Source organism: Taudactylus pleione, unplaced genomic scaffold (assembly GCF_031769625.1).
Source record: "Taudactylus pleione unplaced genomic scaffold, aTauple2 ptg000929l, whole genome shotgun sequence".
Taxonomy (NCBI): Eukaryota; Metazoa; Chordata; class Amphibia; order Anura; family Myobatrachidae; genus Taudactylus; species Taudactylus pleione.
Genome location: NW_028285330.1, coordinates 1,460,299 through 1,474,643, shown reverse-complemented (window position 1 = coordinate 1,474,643; position 14,345 = coordinate 1,460,299).

The following is a 14,345-nucleotide window of genomic DNA, read 5'->3' as shown; positions in this document are numbered from 1 at the left end:
ATGTATGTGTTTTATTCCTGTGAGGAGCAATGTATGTGTGTCTTATTCCTGTGGGGAGCAATGTATGTGTGTCTTATTCCTGTGGGGAGCAATGTATGTGTGTCTTATTCCTGTGGGGGGCAATGTATGTGTGTTTTATACCTGTGGGGACAATGTATGTGTGTCTTATTCCTGTGAGGAGCAATGTATGTGTGTCTTATTCCTGTGGGGGGCAATGTATGTGTGTTTTATACCTGTGGGGACAATGTATGTGTGTCTTAATCCTGTGGGGAGCAATGTATGTGTGTCTTATTCCTGTGGTGGACAATGTATGTGTGTCTTATTCCTCTGGGTACAATGTATATGTATCTTATTCCTGTGGTGGACAATGTATGTGTTTCTTTTTCCTGTGGGAAGCAATGTTTGTGTGTCTTATTCCTGTGAGGAGCAATGTATGTGTGTCTTATTCCTGTGGGGACAATGTATGTGTGTCTTATTCTTCCTGTGGGGGACAATGTATGTGTGTTTTGTACCTGTGGGGACAATGTATGTGTGTCTTATTCCTGTGGGGACAATGTATGTGTGTCTTTTTCCTGTGGGGGACAATGTATGTGTGTGTTATTCCTGTGGGGAGCAATGTATGTGTGTTTTATTCCTGTGGGGGACAATGTATGTGTGTCTTATTCCTGTGGGGAGCAATGTATGTGTGTCTTATTCCTGTGGGGAGCAATGTATGTGTGTCTTATTCCTGTGGGGTTCAATGTATGTGTGTTTTATACCTTTGGGGAGCAATGTATGTGTGTCTTATTCCTGTGGGGACAATGTATGTGTGTCTTATTCCTGTGGGGGACAATGTATGTGTGTGTTATTCCTGTGGGGAGCAATGTATGTGTGTTTTATTCCTGTGGGGGACAATGTATGTGTGTCTTATTCCTGTGGGGAGCAATGTATGTGTGTCTTATTCCTGTGGGGAGCAATGTATGTGTGTCTTATTCCTGTGGGGTTCAATGTATGTGTGTTTTATACCTTTGGGGAGCAATGTATGTGTGTCTTATTCCTGTGGTGGACAATGTATGTGTGTCTTATTCCTGTGGTGGACAATGTATGTGTGTCTTATTCCTGTGGTGGACAATGTATGTGTTTCTTTTTCCTGTGGGAAGCAATGTTTGTGTGTCTTATTCCTGTGAGGTGCAATGTATGTGTGTCTTATTCCTGTGCGGACAATGTATGTGTGTCTTATTCCTGTGGGGAGCAATGTAATAGTGTCTTATACCTGTGGGGGACAATGTATGTGTGTTTTGTACCTGTGGGGACAATGTATGTGTGTGTTATTCCTGTGGGGAGCAATGAATGTGTGTCTTATTCCTGTGGGGAGCAATGTATGTGTGTTTTACTCCTGTGGGGGGCAATGTATGTGTGTTTTGTACCTGTGGGGACAATGTATGTGTGTTTTATTCCTGTGGGGACAATGTATGTGTGTTTTATTCCTGTGGGGGACAATGTATGTGTGTGTTATTCCTGTGGGGAGCAATGTATGTGTGTCTTATTCCTGTGGGGAGCAATGTATGTGTGTCTTATTCCTGTGGTGATAATGTATGTTTTATTCCAGTGGGGAGCAATGTATGTGTGTTTTATACCTGTGGGAGACAATGTATGTGTGTTTTATTCCTGTGGGGAGCAATGTATGTGTCTTATTCCTGTGGGGAGCAATGTATGTGTGACTTATTCCTGTGGTGACAATGTATGTTTTATTCCTGTGGGGAGACAATGTATGTGTGTTTTATTCCTGTGGGGAGCAATGTATGTGTTTTATTCCTGTGGGGACAATGTATGTGTGTTATTCCTGTGGGGACAATGTATGTGTGTCTTATTCCTGTGGTGACAATGTATGTGTGTCTTATTCCTGTGGGGAGCAATGTATGTGTGTTTTATACCTGTGGGGGACAATGTGTGAGTGTTTTATTCCTGTGGGGAGCAATGTATGTGTCTTATTCCTGTGAGGAGCAATGTATGTGTGTCTTATTCCTGTGAGGAGCAATGTATGTGTGTCTTATTCCTGTGGTGACAATGTATGTTTTATTCCTGTGGGGAGCAATGTATGTGTGTTTTATTCCAGTGCGGAGAAATGTATGTGTGTTTTATTCCAGTGCGGAGCAATGTATGTTTGTTATTCCTGTGAGGAGCAATGTATGTGTGTCTTATTCCTGTGGGGACAATGTATGTTTGTTATTCCTGTGAGGAGCAATGTATGTGTCTTATTCCTGTGGGGAGCAATGTATGTGTCTTATTCCTGTGGTGACAATGTGTGTTTTATACCTGTGGGAGACAATATATGTGTGTTTTATTCCTGTGGGGAGCAATGTATGTGTGTTTTATTCCTGTGAGGAGCAATGTATGTGTGTGTTATTCCTGTGGGGACAATGTATGTGTCTTATTCCTGTGGGGACAATGTGTGTTTTATACCTGTGGGAGACAATATATGTGTGTTTTATTCCTGTGGGGAGCAATGTATGTGTTTTATTCCTGTGGGGACAATGTATGTGTGTTTTATTCCTGTGAGGAGCAATGTATGTGTGTTTTATACCTGTGGGGAGCAATGTATGTGTGTGTTATTCCTGTGGGGACAATGTATGTGTGTTTTATTCCTGTGGGGAGCAATGTATGTGTGTCTTATTCCTGTGGGGACAATGTATGTGTTTTATTCCTGTGGGGGACAATGTGTATGTGTTTTATTCCTGTGGGGAGCAATGTATGTGTCTGTTATTCCTGTGAGGAGCAATGTATGTGTGTCTTATTCCTGTGGGGAGCAATGTATGTGTGTCTTATTCCTGTGGTGACAATGTATGTGTGTCTTATTCCAGTGCGGAGCAATGTATGTTTGTTATTCCTGTGAGGAGCAATGTATGTGTGTCTTATTCCTGTGGGGACAATGTATGTTTGTTATTCCTGTGGGGACAATGTATGTGTTTTATACCTGTGGGGGACAATGTATGTGTGTTTTATTCCAGTGAGGAGCAATGAATGTGTCTTATTCCTGTGGTGACAATGTGTGTTTTATACCTGTGGGAGACAATATATGTGTGTTTTATTCCTGTGGGGAGCAATGTATGTGTGTTTTATTCCTGTGAGGAGCAATGTATGTGTGTGTTATTCCTGTGGGGACAATGTATGTGTCTTATTCCTGTGGGGACAATGTGTGTTTTATACCTGTGGGAGACAATATATGTGTGTTTTATTCCTGTGGGGAGCAATGTATGTGTTTTATTCCTGTGGGGACAATGTATGTGTGTTTTATTCCTGTGAGGAGCAATGTATGTGTGTTTTATACCTGTGGGGAGCAATGTATGTGTGTGTTATTCCTGTGGGGACAATGTATGTGTGTTTTATTCCTGTGGGGACAATGTATGTGTGTCTTATTCCTGTGGGGACAATGTATGTATGTTTTATTCCTGTGGGGACAATGTATGTGTGTTTTATTCCTGTGGGGACAATGTATGTGTGTCTTATTCCTGTGAGGAGCAATGTATGTGTTTTATTCCTGTGGGGAGCAATGTATGTGTCTTATTCCTGTGGGGAGCAATGTAAGAGAAACTGAAAGATTGCATAAGAAAAGAGGTGTTTTAAACCTCTAGGATGGGGGCTGGCATGTATGCAAATTACTTGTGGGAGTTAGCCTATGGCAAGCAGGGGCGGGTTTGTAACAGGAACATTATATAGTCGGCTAAAAGTGTGGGCCAAAGCCTCTTTGTTCCAGATTCTGGTCAGTGACAGAGATTAGCAGTGTTTAATTCTGATTACATTGGTGATTGTTTTCTTTTGTTTTGCTTTATTTCTTATTGTATATCTCTATCCCTGCTGTATTCTCTCTCCCTATTCTGCTGTCATTTCTTTCTTCACAGTTTATTTTTCATCTCTCTTTTTTCACTGATTAAAGCCTGCCCCTGTCTCTCGCCCTGTCCCTCTTGATGCATGCCCCGTCCCCGCCGCTGCGTACCCCCTCCTGCCCGCTCTGTTTGGCCATAATGTGAGCAGAGCTCACGCTGGTGCCGTGGAGCGGCCTCTGCAGGCGGATGCTGCTCCCGGCGCCACAGTTGATAGGACGTGGGGCACACACCAGCGTAGGGGAATGGCCTCTGCCACGAACAGGAGCAGTGAGGTGCCCCCGGCGCCATTGCTGATAGGCAGCGGAGTACGCGCCGGCGCCCGGCTCTGCTGAGCCCGGGCCCGGCCGTGGATCCTGCTGCAGGAGCGCACTGCGTCAGCGGCACGCGAGTGCGCTCTCACATCTGACACCCGGGACATAACCTCCGGTAAAAGGAGGAGGTCCAGGCAGGGAGGTAGGGCAGAGCCCAGTGTTCATAGAGGGACATCCTTACCTAGGGGCCTCCCCATTCCCCACTCACAGCGTGGCAACCGCCATGTTAGTGAGCGGGGGGCGGGGCTTAGTTGACAGGGCAGCCACTTTACAGCCAGTTTGTTCCCAGCTCCTGTTACTGAGTCTGGGGCTCAGGGCCCTAGTGCTAGTGGGATGACGCCAGCTCAGTCAGCCCCTGTAGTTTTGGGTATTGTTGCCCCTCCCCCCATTGCTGCGCAGCCAGAACCCTCAGCCGTCGTGTCAGCCTGACCAACTCTGGCTGCTGTGTTTGCCCCATTTTTAGCTGCTCCGCCAGCTGTTAATTTGTATAGCCAAAATGTCGTGCCTGCTAACGTTAACCCAGCAAGGGCGCAAGGGGGGTCGGAGGTAGAGCAGTTGGCGCAAGCATTGAGAGCTATTGCCCCTAGCTTGGTCCAGCAAAGTGTAGTCACTACAGCACCCTCCCTTCCGATGAGTCAGGGTGCTGGTCAGGGCGGTGCAGATGTTAGATGGCCTGCCGCAGAGGCGGCAGCGGGTGTCCTTTCCCCTTTTTTAGATGACGTCGTCAACGAAGGGGAGCTTGTGGACAAGGATGTCGGAGAAAGGCCGTCTGGATTTTTCTCTGATACCGTGACATCGGAGGGTTCAGGTGGGTCTTTCTCAGACTCTAGTTCTTTGACATCTTCTTTTGCTTCCTCTATCTCTAACGCGGACAGCGCTGGCAGAGTGCGCAAGAGAGCAGCAAAATATGCAAAATTGGAGGCAAGGCGGCGCTCGAGGCGTAGGCATCGCATCCCTAAGCGTAAGCTGATAGAGAAGGGTTTGGAAGGTTCTGCAGGGGTTCACTGTGACAACACCGCTGTATTGCAAGGTTTAAGGGCAACTTGCCGCAGTAAGATACGCAAGGGAGTCTATGTGGATATTTTTGCTCTTACGGAGAAAACTAAGAAGGCGTTTAAAGCAGCTAGGGCAAAGGGCGGAATAGGTTTGGAAGCGTTCAAGTCTTACAATAATGGGTTGGCCGGTTTTTGCATTTTCTTGGCTTGATATTTGGAGACGCGTCCAGAGGAGCACTTGAACGTCATTAGGTACCTGCATTTAATTCACAGCATGCAGTTATTCGCAAGGGTCATGGCTTGGCGCGCTTACGACGAAGAATTTAATTGCAAGCAAGATGGCAGACAGGTGATGGATCTAGGCTGGAAGGAGGTGGAGGTGTGGCTGGAGGTCACACAGCCTTTGCGTCCTGTGTATGAGGGGTACAACACGAACAAAACTGATAGTTTGGTTCGTCAGGGCCAATAGCAGGCGTTTGGGGGCATATGCTTCGTTTTTAATAATTATACCTGTACACAGGGACGAAAATGTAGTTTTCATCACCTCTGCTTGCGATGTGGTGGCAACCAGCCAGCTGCCAAGTGTTTCAAAGTGGGTGCCCAGTAGCAACCTGCTCAGCCAGCAAAAGGCGCTAGGGCTAAGTAAAGCTCCATCCCCTGTCCGTGTCACAGCGATTGCAAAATGGTTGATTTGGTACCCGGTCCTGCAGGTCGCAGAATTTTATTAGAGGGGTTTTCATTTACATATTTGCAGGGATGTTGACACAGTCTCCCCTAGGAATTTGAAGTCTGCGTTTGAGTTGCCCCACATGCTTAGGGAGAGGGTCGATGGTGAAGTTAGCTTAGGGCGCATGGCGGGTCCTTTTGCAGAAACCCCCATTAGGTATCTTGTTGTTTCCCCGGTGGGTGTGGTTACCAAGAAGATTCCAGGAAAATATAGGCTCATTCGGCATCTCTCTTATCCACCAGGCTCGTCAGTAATGATGCCATACCAGTGAGGTTTCCTCGGTGGTGTACCAGTCATTTGACGAAGCTTTGGACATGGTTAGGTGTTATGATCCAGGCACACTGTTGGCTAGGATAGATGTTGAGTCAGCCTACTTCCATTACACCCAGAGTCATTCAGATTTATGGGTTTTTGCTTGGACGACGGATATTACATAGACAAGTGCTTGCCTATGCGATGTTCTGTGTCATGTGCGTTTTTTGAGCGATTTAGCACTTTTCTACACTGATGCGTGGAGTTTTCTTGCGGTGGTCATGGGATAGCCCACTATCTCGATGTCTTTCTGTGCGTCGGCCCTTCTGGTTCAGATAGATGTAGTGATGTGTTGTTTTCTTTGCAAGCGCTGTTTTTTCATTTTTGGAGTTCCCGTTGCTGCGGACAAAATTGAGGGCCCTTCTTGCTTGTCATCCCTCCTGGGCCTGTTAAACTTCGCCTGTAAGGTCATACCAATGGCAGAGTTTTTTCCGCGTAAGCTGGGAAGGGCCACGGCTGGGGTCGCTAAACCGAGACATTTGCTACATTTATCCTCAGAGATTAAGCGGGACCTCTCTGTCTGGGTTTCGTTTCTTCAGGATTTTAATGGTGTTCGGTTGGATGTCTCCAGCCGCTGACAATTTGCGGCTGCAGCTGTTCACCGACGCAGCAGGCGCCACGGGGTTCGGATGCTACCTCGATGGTTCCTGGTGTGTTGGTCGTTGGCTGGAGGAATGGGTGGGAAAGGGTTTGACTAAGGACTTGCTCCTTCTCGAACTTTTCCCATAATGGTTTCCTTTGAAATCTGGGGGAAACGGTTACGCAATCGCAGCATCATTATCAGGTGCGACAACCTGGGTGTGGTCCATGTGACCAGTCAGAAACGCGCGGCTTCCCTGCTGGTTTTGCGTTTGCTAGCACAGCTGGTGCTCACATGTTTGCGCTGTAACATCATGTTTAAGGCACGACACGTTCCTGGGGTGGAGAATGAGATAGCTGATGCGTTGTCACGTTGTCAGTGGCCTAAATTCCAATGTTTGGCCCCTGGTTCTGACGCGTCGCTTTGCCCCTCTTATTTTTGACAGGTGATCAAGCCGGCATGGGGGGCTTAGCAGAACAGTCTCTAGCCTTCTCCACATTGCGAGCATACCGTCAGGCATGGAATGAACGGGAAAATTATTCCCGTAGCAGCAGGCAGGTAGATAAGAGTCAGTATCGTTCGATGCTTTCTTTTATTTGGAGTCTCCATTTGGCTGGCAGATCCAGGGCTTCAGTTACGCGCTCTTTGGCAGGCATTGCTTTTTATTGTAAGTTGAAGGGACAGCCTGACTTTTTACAAAAAGCGTTCTGATCATGAAGGCTTTAAAGGGTTGGGCACGGGTCTCCCGGCCAGTAGCTGACCGTAGGAAACCTGTGGACGCTCAATTGCTTCCAGCAGAATTGGGGGCAGTTCACGGAGTTGCTCTTACCGAGTACGAGGCGGTCCTGATCCAATTGGCGTTTTCAATGGCTTTTCACGGCGCCTTGCGGGTATTCAGAGCCGGTGGCATCTTCCAAATGGGTTGATGACACCATGCTCCTCTCGGATATCTCGGTCAATGTAAGGTCCATGCTGTGTTAGGATACGGCGGTCAAAGACCGACCAGGCTGGTAAGGTTGGTGGATCTCGTTGAGTGCATCTAAGGATGAACGGATCTGCCTTGTGGCACTAGCGATGTGCTACGCATTATTACGGCCGGATGTCCCTGGTTCATGGCTCATGCATTTGGACAGGACTCTGCTTACCAAATACCAGTTTGGTTGGTTTGGAAGAGGTGTGTATCAGGTTTAGTCCTCCTGCCTCAGGATTTTGGTACACACCCGTTTCGGATCGGAGCCGCAATTTCGGCGGCAGCTGCGGGTTTCTCGGCATCAGCACTTAAGGCCCTGGGGATGTTGGAAATTGGATAGTTTTATAAAGTTACATTAGACCTAGGCGTTAAGGTCCTCTGTTTAAAATCATGTCACAGTGTGTTCTGGTGACGTTTATATTTTATGCTTGCCTGCTTTTTTGTCATATCTCATGTACTGTCTTGTCTTGTCTGTTACCCCTGTCCATCCTACTCGGGATTAGCTACTCGCCATTGCTGGCAATGGGAGTCTTGAGGGATTTTACAATTTTTACCTGAACTGACGGATTCAATTCGGCTATTCTCAATCATTTAATTAGGCCATAGTCCATCCCTCAGCAGGTTTTTATTTTACCTCTTGCCGAGTTCACCTGTTTTTTCCCAATTCCCCCCCACCCATTCTTCCCCTTTGTGTCTTCTGTTTGTCTTAGCCACTTTAAATAGTAAAGTCGGCGACCAATAGAAAATTTTTCTTTTTGGCAGATACTCACTTATGTTCTATCAGATCCCACTAATACACCATAAAATTTTATTGTTTTATGACAATTACTAATTTTTTATTTACTGCTTTCCTCCACCTTTAGGATTGCTCTTTGACACGCAGGACATTTGGGTTATAGGCCACTCATATATTTTCTGGGCTGCTAGGTTTGAGTTCAGATCAAGCTCCAATTTTTGAATATTCAGCTAGGGTCCGTTGGATAGGTTCCAGAGGTATGAGATGGCATTCCTTTTGTCCTAAACTGTTAGAGTATGCAAGGCTTTTTGGTAGGCCACGTATTTTGGTGGCTTATTTAGGAGGCAACGACTTAGGGCAGAGGTCCACTGTAGAATTACGAGTTGATATTGTCAACGATTTGGTGAGGGTGCTATCGGCCTGGCCCTTGTGTAAATTAATTTGGTCTTGCATTGTACCTCGACAGGTCTGGCGTGGGGTTAGGAGTTTTCCTGCTAATGACGAAGCTAGGAAGAAACTTAATTTCGCAGTTGCCAAATTTGTGATGGCCAATTATGGCCGTTTCATTTACCATAATAACATTCAATTTCGATTTAGTTATATGTATAGACCTGATGGAGTTCATTTAACAGAGGAGGGTGTGTCATTGTTTATTGGGGATCTTTTTGAGGAGTTGGCATTATTGGGGTAGTACTTGGTATGGTGGCGGTGCGGCGGTTCTATAAGCTGAACCTTGCTGTGGCGGGAAAGAACGGCAGTTCACCAGTCCAGGTGCAATTATGATTTAAGGGCGCTCCCTTCGTTGACTGGTAGTTGGCTGTACCAACCTAACGGGGGGCAGTATCATCACCTAAACGGGTGGGTAGTCAAGTTAGAGGGTGAGCGTTACCTTTTGTGTTTGACATGGTTTACATGGTTATGTGTATGCACTCTGGGCGATCTACGCCTGCTATGTCTTTTGTTGTTTGTGTGTGGGCATAGCAGATCTGGCTGATTTCTGGCCGTCCTTTCTTTGCCACCATACATCCTTAATTAATTTAAGAATTAATCAATAATATTAATTTCTCCAATAAATCGCCATCAAGTTATCTGCCAAATCCACGTCTCAGTGTCTTTATTTTATCTTAGTATGATAAGCGGTTTGCACACATGACAACACCTCATCCGATAGAAGGTTTAGAGAAACCAAAAGATTGCATAAGAAAAGAGGTGTTTTAAACCTCTAGGATGGGGGCAGGCATGTATGCAAATTACTTGTGGGAGTTAGCCTATGGCAAGCAGGGGCGGGTTTATATCAGGAACATTATATAGTCGGCTAAAAGTGTGGGCCAAAGCCTCTTTGTTCCAGATTCCCCACCCTCCCTCCCCTATAAATTTTGTATGTGGTGGGTTTGGTTTTGGGTGGCGGGAAAGAACGGCAGGTCGCCAGTCCGGGTGCAATTATGATTTAAGGGCGCTCCCTTCGTTGACTGGTAGTTGGCTGTACCAACCTAACGGGGGGCAGTATCACCACCTAAATGGGTGGGAAGTCAAGATGGGGGTGAGCGTTACCTTTTGTTGTTGACATGATTTACATGGTTATGTGTATGCACTCTGGGCGATCTACGCCTGCTATGCCTTTTGTTGTTTGTGTGTGGGCATAGCAGATCTGGCTGATTTCTGGCCGTCCTTTCTTTGCCACCATACATCCTTAAATAAATAATAAATAAATAATTATTATTATTGCTCCAATAAATCGCCATCAAGTTATCTGCCAAATCCACATCTCAGTGTCTTTATTTTATCTTAGTATGATAAGTGGTTTGCACACATGACAACACCTCATCCGATAGAAGGTTTATTGTGTCTTATTCCTGTGGGGGACAATGTATGTGTGTTTTGCACCTGTGGGGACAATGTATGTGTGTCTTATTCCTGTGGGGGACAATGTATGTGTGTGTTATTCCTGTGAGGAGCAATGTGTATGTGTCTTATTCCTGTGGGGAGCAATGTATGTGTGTCTTATTCCTGTGGGGGACAATGTATGTGTGTGTTATTCCTGTGAGGAGCAATGTGTATGTGTCTTATTCCTGTGGGGAGCAATGTATGTGTGTCTTATTCCTGTGGGGGACAATGTATGTGTGTTTTGTACCTGTGGGGACAATGTATGTGTGTCTTATTCCTGTGGGGAGCAATGAATGTGTGTCTTATTCCTGTGGGGAGCAATGTATGTGTGTCTTATTCTTGTGGTGACAATGTATGTGTTTTATTCCTGTGGGGGACAATGTATGTGTGTTTTTTACCTGTGGGGGACAATGTATGTGTGTGATATTCCTGTGGGGAGCAATGAATGTGTGTCTTATTCCTGTGGGGAGCAATGTATGTGTGTCTTATTCCTGTGGTGACAATGTATGTGTGTTTTATTCCTGTGGGGAGCAATGTATGTGTGTTTTATACCCGTGTGGGACAATGTATGTGTGTCTTATTCCTGTGGGGAGCAATGTATGTGTGTCTTATTCCTGTGAGGAGCAATGTATGTGTGTCTTATTCCTGTGGGGAGCAATGTATGTGTGTCTTATTCCTGTGGGGGACAATGTATGTGTCTTATTCCTGTGGGGAGCAATGTATGTGTGTCTTATTCCTGTGAGGAGCAATGTATGTGTGTCTTATTCCTGTGGGGGACAATGTATGTGTGTCTTATTCCTGTGAGGAGCAATGTATGTGTGTCTTATTCCTGTGGGGGACAATGTATGTGTGTCTTATTCCTGTGAGGAGCAATGTATGTGTGTCTTATTCCTGTGAGGAGCAATGTATGTGTGTCTTATTCCTGTGGGGGACAATGTATGTGTGTTTTATTCCTGTGGGGAGCAATGTATGTGTTTTATTCCTGTGAGGAGCAATGTATGTGTTTTATTCCTGTGGGGAGCAATGTATGTGTTTTATTCCAGTGAGGAGCAATGTATGTGTGTTTTATTCCTGTGAGGAGCAATGTATGTGTGTTTTATACCTGTGGGGGACAATGTATGTGTGTTTTATACCTGTGGGGGACAATGTATGTGTGTTTTATTCCTGTGGGGAGCAATGTATGTATCTTATTCCTTTGAGGAGCAATGTATGTGTTTTATTCCTGTGGGGACAATGTAATTGTGTCTTATTACTGTGGGGGACAATTTATGTGTGTTTTGTACCTGTGGGGGACAATGTATGTGAGTCTTATTCCTGTGGGGACAATGTATGCGTGTGTTTTGTACCTGTGGGGGACAATGTATGTGAGTGTTATTCCTGTGGGGGACAATGTATGTGTGTTTTATACCTGTGGGGGAAAATGTATGTGTGTTTTATTCCTATGGGGGACAATGTATGTGTGTTTTATTCGTGTGGGGAGCAATGTATGTGTTTTATTCCTGTGAGGAACAATGTATGTGTTTTATTCCTGTGAGGAGCAATGTATGTGTGTTTTAAAATAACCGAAGTTCGGATAGAGCTGAGGGCATATAAACACCTAGGCAGGGATACGTGAAGTTAATAAATTAGGTAGGAAGGTTAGCTTAATGATTGACAGGTTGTCTCTGTGTACGGATTGGTGAGTGCTGATTTAAGGGGTGTGGTTAGTAGGAGTGTGGGTAGGTCTGTCGAGTTAATCTGCTTCTTTTGAACTTGATCTGCGTGCTGTTCGGTCGCAGGTCGTATGGTTCTGTGTTTGAGAGCTTTAGTTTTACTGACATTCTTCTAATTCTTTCCCTCTCTATTCTCACATCTTAACTTCTTTCTTCTTCCTATCTAACCTCCTATTCCTTTCTTTACCTGTCTAATCTAATTTGTCTCGCCCCCAGCGTGCCCGATCTGTCCCCGCCCGGCTGGCTGATGCTGCCAGGCTGGGGCTCATGCCGCTGATACCTTCGCCGGCCCCCGACATTAGTTACCCCCGCCGGTCCTCCCGCAGATCTGGAGGTGCCAACGGGGAAGGTGCGGGTGGCGCCGCTCAGGCCCGCGCGTGCCGCTCTCACGGGCGCACGCGGTGTCCACTCCACGATGCCGCCGGCCACCCCGGCTGAGTCTCGCTCTGGGGATTTAATCAGCCGGGGGACGGAGGATGCCAGGCCTCGCGGGTGCCGCTCGCGCGGGCGCGTGTGACCCGCGCACAGCGCAGCTCACTCCATAAAGGTGGGGGGCGGAGCCAGCGGCCATCTTCTCAGGGCCGGGGTCAGCAGCCATTTTATAGTGGGGGTGTGAATCAGGGGCAGCATGGTCTGCTTGTTGCCATTGGATCCCCCATGGCAGCCCCTGTACCCCCTTTGGTCAATAATGACATAAGACCAGCTAGCCAGGCTGGTCAGGCAGACGCAGCACTGGATAACATTGCCATTGCTGGGCTGCTGGTGGCAGTGGTGGGCGAGTGCGATAGTTCATCTGATATTATCTCCTCTTCCAGTTCTACGTCTTCTTCAGATGATAGTTCCCGCAGGGCTAGGCGCAGGCGATCCAAGCGATCACGACGCCATCGTTCACGGAGACGTTGTCATTCTAGTGACAGATCATCAGGTAGTAGCACTAGCGTAGAGGGTGGAGCCGGTCCAGCCGACGTAGTACACTGCGCAAATACAGATGTCACAAGGGGTTTACGGACGCGTGTTAGGAAGCGCATTCGTCTGGGATGCTATGTGGACATGTTCACCCTCACGGCTAAAGCTAGAAAAGAGTCCGCTGCAGCAAAAAAGAAAGGAGGCATAGGAATAGTGGCTTATAAATTCTATACTAACTGGTTGTCGGGCTTTTGTGTCTTTTCTGCCTGCTATTTAAAAACTAGACCCGTCCGAATACATTAATGTTATTCAATACCTTCACTTGATTCACGGTCTGTTCCAGTCGTCTCGGGGTGCGGCCTTGCGTCACTATGATGAGGAATTTTGCACGAAACAGGATAGGGTAGTTAATCTCGAGCTGGGTTGTAAAGATGTAGAAGTCTGGATGGAGGTTTCTCAGTCTGCGGGGGGGGTACGCCTGAACCGTCCCAAGGTCGTGAGGTGCAATCCGCAACCACGTTGCCCGCTAGGACTACTGGTAATAATCAGGCGAAAGGAAAGTGTTTCACCTTTAACCACGGCAACTGCACGATGGGGGGTCGGTGTCGTTTTCGACACCTCTGCATCCGTTGCAACACAGGCCACCCCAGCAAAGATTTCCCCAGAAACAGCGGGGGTCCATCAGCAGCTGGCTCTGGGCCCGCACCTAAGCGGGTTATCTCTGGATCCTCTAAGTAAAGCTATGTCCCCGATTCGGTTGGATGCCATGACCAGGTGGCTTAATTGGTATCCATTACACGATGATGCAGATATTTACATTCAGGGTTTACGGAGGGGTTCCGCCTTCCAGTTTCGGGAGCAGTAAGTTCAAGATGTCCCAGGAATCTCCGTTCTGCCTACGATTTGCCACAAATAGTCAGAGCCAAGGTGATGAAGGAGGTCAGTCTAGGCCGCATGATTGGGCCCTTTGACTTACCTCCGGTCACGGGCCTGATTCTTTCCCCTGTGGGAGTGGTTCCCAAGAAAGCCCCAGGTAGTCACCGGCTTATACAACATCTGTCCCACCCCCCGGGAACGTCGGTCAACGATGCCATTGCCAAGGTTGAATGTTCCGTGCATTATCAATCATTTGACGTGGCTCTCGGGCTGGTTTGTGCCTCAGGCACGGGCTCGCTTTTAGCCAAAGTGAATATCGAATCCGCATTCAGGCTGTTACCCTTGCATCCGGATTCTTTCCGTTTCATGGGTTTTAGGTTGGCGGATGGGTATTATTTGGATAAATGTCTCCCGATGGGTTGCTCAGCATCATGTGCTTTCTTTGAGCGGTTTAGTTCCTTCCTCCATTTATT